The 8,232-nt window shown below is 37.1% G+C and overlaps 1 long non-coding RNA gene across 1 annotated transcript; it reads left to right on the forward strand.

Annotated features, from left to right (window-relative positions):
* Positions 1-4,671: 4,671 nt before the first annotated feature.
* Positions 4,672-7,841, forward strand: LOC147542458 (uncharacterized). Its single transcript, XR_015223277.1, has 4 exons — positions 4,672-4,990; positions 5,100-5,175; positions 6,163-6,249; positions 7,684-7,841. It is a non-coding gene; the product is annotated as an uncharacterized LOC147542458 (long non-coding RNA).
* Positions 7,842-8,232: the final 391 nt, after the last annotated feature.

Here is an 8,232-nt window from a genome sequence, read left to right on the forward strand (position 1 = left end):
CAAGGTGATATCTATCTTAAGTTTCTTAGCCTTATTATTGGTCTTGGACTGTGAGCCTTGCTATAATACTATGAACACCAACCAAGTCCAACCATTCTCAGCTGGAATGTAAGAGGCATAGCCTCTTAAATGACCAAAAAACATCTAATGCACATCATTTTTGATACATTTTTCTTTCAGAAACCAAAAATAAAGCGCATAATATTCAGAAATACATTAAAATCAATAAGCATTATAATAGCAGCTTTGTTGAACTTATCAACAAAGCCGGAGGTTTAACCCTGTATTGGAAACATCATTTCGATGTTAAGATTCTGTACTCGGACAACAATATTATGCATGCGGAGGTAACGACCACCAATAATAACAATTATTATTATTATTATATTACGGGTTTCTATGGTTGCCCCTATCAGAAGAACAAGATTAACAAAACTTAAGATAGAGAATAATCTACCCTGGATTGTAATCGGAGATCTCAACAGCATTCTTGACAATCAAGACAAAGAAGGGGGAACCCAAGGTAATTCGTCTCATCTCCCAAGATCCATACCATAATCAATTAGTTGTAGCTTCTTGACATGGGTTTCCAGGGGCACCCCTTTACGTGGAGCAACAAGCAACTAGGAGAAAACCTAATCCAAGAACGACTAGACAGAGCACTATCCAACATCTCGTGGTACCAAACCTTTCAATTCTCCGGGATTACCCACCTAGACTTTGTGGGTTCGGATCACCTACCTATATTTTTGAACGAAAGTAATCATCTTCAGAATAAACCTAAGCCCTTCAAATTCATCAGAACGTGGATGACACATCCAGACTGTCATGACTTCATAACGGATAACTGGAAAAGTAATAATAACATTAAACCCAAACTCAAAAAACTTAGTAAACAACTCACTAATTGGAATAAGAGAGTTTTTGGTAATCTTGAGAAGAATATTGAGAAAACAATTAAAAACATCCAAAATAATACAAACAGAAGACAACATCAACCTTCACAAAAAATTAGAAGAGCTTTACAAACAGCAGGAAGGACTATGGAAAGAAAAATCGCGGAACAACTTCGTTGCTGTAGGAGACAAAAATACAAAATACTTTCACTCTCAGGCTATCCAACGGAACAGAACAAACAACATCAGAGCCATTAAAGACAATGACGAAGAGTGGCATGATGACCAAAATCAGATCCAAGCGGTGTTCACTTCCCACCTCCTCGACATTAGCACTACGATTAACCCTAGCACAGATCCCAAAATCACCAATCTATTCAATACTTCCATTACTCAAGATCAGAACAACAATCTCATCAAGATTCCCAACAATGAAGAGATTAATAAAGCAATCAGAGATTTAAAAACAGAAGCGGCTCCTGGCCCAGATGGGTACCCACCTTTCTTCTACCAATCAAACTGGGACACGGTAAGTCCAGACATCAATAATTTCGTTACAAATTTCTTCACTACCGCTTACCTGCCAGAGGAAGTAAATCACACCCACATTTGTTTAATCCCCAAAACCTCATCACCCCAAACTCCAACAGATTTTAGACCTATAAGCCTTCTCAACACAACCTATAATATCATTACCAAAATAATGGCAGATAGACTCAAAAACACCCTCACTAGCATTATCTCCCCTTTTCAATCCGCTTACATCCCGGGTAGACAAATCACGGATAATATCATTATAGGTCAAGAAATAATTCACTCTCTCAAGAACAAGAAATGAGCAACCGGCTATTTTGGACTTAAGTTTGGCATGTCTAAAACCTTTGATAGAATTGAATGAAAATTCCTTACAGATATTATGACTAAGTTGGGATATACAGAACTTTGGATTAAGATGATATTCAACTGTATTTCCACCTCTTCTATGGCAGTGCTCATCAATGGACGTCTGGGTCAAACTTTCTACCCCACTAGAGGAATAAGACAAGGAGACCCACTATCTTCATTTCTATTCACTTTAGTCATGGAAGGGATTAGTAGACTCATCAAGGAAAATAAGGAGCAAGGACAATTTCAGGGTTACCCCACTAACAACCCGGACCTCACTATCTCTCATCTTCTCTTTGCGGATGATTGCATTATTTTTTGTCGTAATTCTCTTGATAACATCAACACGCTGAAAGAGATTCTGAAAACTTTTTGCGAAGTCTCTGGACAAATGATCAACTACAGCAAATCAAACATCTTTTATTCCAAGAACTCTCATCCGAAATTCAAGCGTATGATTATGTGATCTCTTAAAGTGAAATATGCCACCACATCAGAGAAATACCTGGGTGCTCAGCTATTCATTGAAGCCCAAAAAACTAAAGTCTTTAAAGATATAGTGCAGCAGATTAAATCTAAACTCGAGAAATGGAGTAATTCTTTCATTTCTCAAGCAGGGCGTGCTGTAGTCATTTCGGCCGTTGCAGCAGCTGTACCCCGATACCAAATACAATGTTTCGCCATTCCCAAAGGCATAAGCAAAAGCATTAAGACCATTCAAAGGTCTTTCTAGTGGGGTAAGTCAAAAGGTATTTGTACTAAATCGTGGGATATAATTAGCACCCCCAAAAAGTTGGGAGGATTAGGTATACATAAACCGGAAATCGACAACACAGGTATGTTAAGTAAACTCGCTTGGAGAGTTAAGACGGAACCTGATACGATGTGGGTTAAATTCCTTAAAGCCAAATACTATCCTAACACGGAGAATCCGGGCCCAGCAAAAGTCTCTCATTCATGGAATTGGAAAACGATCAACAAGCACATTCGTGAGATTAATGATTTAACCACCTGGGAGGTTCACAATGGCGCAGATATAAACATATGGAAAGATAATTGGATCCTGGAAATTCATAACCCCACACAAGGTAATAATACATCTGAGTTCACTAAAGTATCGCATCTAATTTATAATAATAATTGGAATGAAGAAAAGCTCACTAACACTTTTGATGAAAACACTGTCAACCTTATCAAATCTATCCCGATTAACAATACGGGTAAAGATCAAAGACAATGGACGCTTACTAAATCAGGTAAATTCACGGTTAAATCTATGTACAACTATCTAATTAATAGTATGAACACTCCTCTTCCCAACAACCATGATTGGAACTTCATTTGGTACATCCCCACCGTTCCTCGAATACAACTTTTCTTATGAAAAATCTGCACCAAAGCTCTACCAGTTCGTCAAAAAATTGGAAAATATATTGACAACAGTGTTAACTGGACGAGTTGTGAAGATATTGAAACTATGGAACATTTCTACATTGCCCCCTAGCTAGAAACATTTGGTTCCATTTTAATATTATTGGAGGAAATATAACCTCAATAACGAGGTGGATCTTCTCCTGGCAGGAAACACCCGATCAGAACAAAACTTCAAACAACATACACTTTGCAACGATATTATGGATCATATGGAAAACGCGATGCGACCACTGTTTCCAATATGAAATAAACAAGTTAGATACGATCATTAACATGATCATCACATTTCCCGAAACTCATACAAAAACTAAACCAATTAAACAACAACATCAAACCATTTGGCAACCCCCACTTCCGAACTACCTCAAAATAAATGTGGATGCATCTTATATGAATAACCAGTCGATAGCCAGACTTAGTCTTATAGTACACAACTCAGAATCGAAGTTTATTACAGCTCACATCTCTACTGCTAGATGCAGAACAAGCGAAGAAAGTGAAGCAATTGTTATTCGTAATAGCCTCCTCTGAGCTGAATCTCAGAATTTCAAGAATATTATCATTGAAAGTGACAATTTAAATGTGATCAAAAATATATTAGACAAATCTCATGAAATTCAGTGGCAATCTAAAATTCATATCCATAAAATTAATGAAATGAAACACAGGTTTGATTCAGTGCAATTCCAATACATCAATAGGAAATTCAATGTTCAAGCTGATAAACTAGCCGGATGGCCCTGAAAAAAAGAATGCTTTCAAGACGTGGCATAATATTCTGTATTCCCTTATTAATATGTATTGTAATAAGATTTTACTCGCTTATAATAACTCTCAATTTTCTTTTAATAGAATCAATTCAACAAAATAAAACTTCTTTATAACGTTATGTACTAGTAATGGTTGTAAGCAACAAAAACGATACACATTCATAATCAACTATTCTTGGAGAACTCTTTATGCTTACTTATGCAGTTATGCAAACACAGACAACCCACTTTAAGTTCCCAACTTCCCATTGTACAAGTGGAAGTTACTCCAACCTGGGTGTGGTAATCATGTTTTAGAACGTCTATAGTTATAATATTATATGAAAGATATTAAATATCTTAGAAACACAAGTGCTTGTGTTGGATAGAAATTCTAACTTTTGAGAGAACATGGTCATCTAAACGGTGTTAACTGTAGTATTGCACATCAGTACAATAAACTCCAAATAAAGAAAAACGACAAATAAATACTGGGAAGCACAATCAAATGTTTCCAGAAGAGCATAATGTCCACAATCGAACTTTGAACTACACATAAATTGATAAACAGTAAAAAAATCATTCCCTAAACCTAAACCTTCATCTTTTTCTACTTTGTTTCCTCTTCATCAGTTCATTAAAACGTTGTAAGCAACAATTATGATACGTAGTATAATCTTTCACCTAGTGTAACGTCCCGTGCTTTCGATTCAGAAAATATAAGACTAAGGTTAGGCGAAGGGCCATTTGAAGTTTAGAGAAAGTTAGGACAAGGACTAAATAAACAACTGGTGCAGAATTTAGGATGTTTTCTGCGACCAGGAAATATTTAGGGGCTGCTTTGCAAGTTGATAGAAATTGAGGGACTAAACTGTAAATTCGAGTGGATAAGTTGTAAACCAAAAAATCAGATTTTCTTTCTCTCCTTAAACCGATTGAGATTAGGGCTTAAGCTCAAGGGAAGAAATTGATTAAGATTGAGAGTTTGGGTGAATTTTAAAGAGAAATTTTGAGTTCAATCAAGAAGTAAGTGTTGTTCTTAAGCTTTTTTGTTTAGGTTTTTGATGGAAACTTAATTTTCTCTCTCTATGATGTTGAATTGAGTTTTAATGGTAGTTTTCTTCATGATTTGAAGAACTTGGTGAATTGAAAAGGAATTACAAGAGACTAATCAAGAGGAAACTATCTAAATCAATTTTATTGGAATCAAGGTAAGGAATTTTGATCCCTATGGTTGTATAATGAATTTTTAAGGGTATTTCCTTACCTTTATGTGTGATTCTATGATGTTAGTTATCTTAAAGAGTTATGAAGTTATGTATGAAGAATCAAGTGGATGAATAGGTCAAGACTTGATGAAAAACAGTAGGTTTAAGAACAAAACTGCTACTGTTTTTGGGTGTTTAGACAGTCTTAAAGGCTTCGGAAGAATTTCGAGTCTTCATAGATATTATAGCTCGTCTCGTTCCGATTCCAGAAACATATTATAATGATTATTCGGAGTTCGGATGAGGATGATATGATGGGTAGAGTATGCAGCATACGAGCAGTAAAACTGATGCACTGCTGCGTATCTTTTACGTTTTTCCGGCATGTTTTAGTCGTAATTAGGAAAAGACACCTGAGAATGAAACGCTAGGAGTGAAGTTAACTTTCCGAAAACTTAAGAATCAGTTGAATCGGATTAAGGACTAAAGAGTATTGTTTGTTTGAGTGCGCAGTGCGCAATCAAGACTACTTTGTGTGTTTATGCATTTTGGATACGGTTCATTCGGATTTTAGCAAAGAGAACCGATAGAAATGTTAAAGGGCATAAATATACTTTAAGCGATATATGATTCAACTTAATTGAGTATGACAACGAAAGTTTTTAAATGGTCGAAAGTACTCGGTATAGTCGATTTCGTTACAAGGAACAACTTCGGAATAGTTTGGTTTATAACGGAACCTAATATAGGTTGGATTTGTATATTAAGGGTGTGAATAAGATATTCGTGTTGCCAGAGTGAAGGTGACTCTTGTGACCTCGGAATCACATAATAGACTTTATGGAATCGTCCAATGGTTTAGGACGCAAGCTAAGTAATGAATGTTATATCGTTTATGGGTTCTTCAGATATATTGTCTTCTTAGTTTGCAAGATCTCCTCAGACAGTTTTCTGACTGTCAATTGACCGTCTTGTTCCTTGTACTTTCAGCAGGAAGCGAATACTACGTAGAAGAGAGACCCGAGGAGTCCGAATCTCAGGTGGACGACAAAGAACCGGAAGTGTACTACATCTGAGGTAGGATCCTATGAATCTTACTTGGAGCACGGGTATTCCCCGTTTCACCATTATATATATATAGTCATTTTTTCTTCTTTTTTTTTATAGTTCTCTAGTTCAATTTATGATATGATATGGTATGATATGAATGTAGTGGTGTGCTATATGTTATGGATGTTTCTCTTTTCAAAACAAATTGGTTTTTCTGAAAAATAATCACATAGAGGCGGGATCGCTTGATCTGTGTGATCGTTTTGTGTGAATTGTAAACACGTGGTGGCGGAATCGCTTGAGCTGCGTGTATAACATGGAGGCGGAATCGCTTGATCTGTGTTACGTGTATTGATTGTTTGACGTCGGGCATTGGTTGGTCCCCTTGTTTATATTTCTGTTATGGATTAGCCATGAATTCATGTTAAGGGTTACACTCGGTGCGTGTGGCCAGCCGTTTGGTAACGACCATTCTTGTTTACCCGGAATGGGGTCCGAGAGAGATTGGGAGTTGGGGTATTCCGACCCTTGGAGTGATTAGGGGACTGACCAGTGCCATGTTTGTTTATTTATTCTGCTAAGCCACTGGTGTTTGTGGTTTGAATTCTGTATGATATGTGATTGATACTTACAACATTTTCACCGAAATGAAATAGGGTGCTTACCCGAGTTTTCGTAATAAGAAAATACTTAATCCCTGAAAGTGGAAACTTGTAAAAGCTTGGCTTTAAACAGGGTTTACCCTACCTTCAGATGCGAGAACGCTCTTCTCCTTTGGTGGATGTTACCTGTTAGGAGAGCTCTGTTCTTGTAGCTTTGGGAGTCACTCAGATCATTTAATATTATTATAGGTTCATGCATATGTTTGGGTATTCTTCGAATGGTTAATGAGTTACCTTGCGAGGGAGCGTCAGATCTGGCCGGAGGTAGGACGCGCCTCAAGACGAGATAATTGTATCGCCGTGGGTATATGGCTCTACTTCACGACGATGCTCTTATAGTCGTCTGGGTAAGTCATAGCATATTCTAAGCGTATCGTTGTTTGAGTGGGATTTATTATTCGATGCGTATTGAGATCACAAGTTAGCCCGATGGGCGATGATGACGAAGGGAGAGTTACGGAAGCTCTTACCGGGGTATTACGTGGATCCATGTGTACACTGCAGTAGTCAACTGTTCGATAAGGCGCCGCCTGCCTACGTACTAACAAAGGCCTAACGGTTCTTCCTAGCCGAATAGTAGGTGACCCCGACTGAGGGCGTATTCAGTCATGATCTTGGTAAGCTAGAAGAATTATCTTGCTGTATTGCCTTGCTTGATGTGCATAATATCTATTTGTACTATTGTATCACCTAAACTATTGTTTTATTAAAATGTTGATGTGTGGTGCGGGTAGGATGTCTAGGTATCCTACTGAGCTAACTTTCGAGTTATCTCACTCCTTCATTTGTTTTTGTTCAGGTACTATAGTTCCAGATCGATCTAATCTTGCTTGTGAGCAACTGGTGATGTGAGATCGATTTGTTTTTGTATATTTTGAAGTTATGTATATTATCAGAACGAAGAATATATATGTATCACTGTAGTATATAGTAGGTGCGAGATGTTTGGGGTTTGTAGTTTGTTTTGTCGTGATATGGGTTTATGTGCATGTATATATGTATGTTTTGGCAGGTTTTACAGGCTTTATAGACTCAATTTACAGAGGAAACTCTGCCGAAATTTAGTCTCGTCTTTTTGACTTTTAGTTCGTTTTCAAAAACTATGATTTCTTATTAGATTTCCGCTGCTTCATTTTATTTGTTTGATAACAGAGATAAGTGTGTTGGCTTTGGTTTATTTTAGAAACTCTGTTTAAGCGAGACTGAGACTTAGTTTCTTTTATAAACTGCCGGGCAAACCGTGTCTCGGAACACGGGGCGTCACACCTAGAGGTCAAGGGTTCGAGGCACGTTGATCATTAAAAAAAACAATTATGATACGTGTATAGAAATCTCCTAATACAAAGAT

This window comes from Eschscholzia californica, unplaced genomic scaffold (assembly GCF_041429995.1).
Source record: "Eschscholzia californica isolate CP2 unplaced genomic scaffold, dmEscCali1.0.p SCAF_4, whole genome shotgun sequence".
In the NCBI taxonomy this organism is placed as follows: domain Eukaryota; kingdom Viridiplantae; phylum Streptophyta; class Magnoliopsida; order Ranunculales; family Papaveraceae; genus Eschscholzia; species Eschscholzia californica.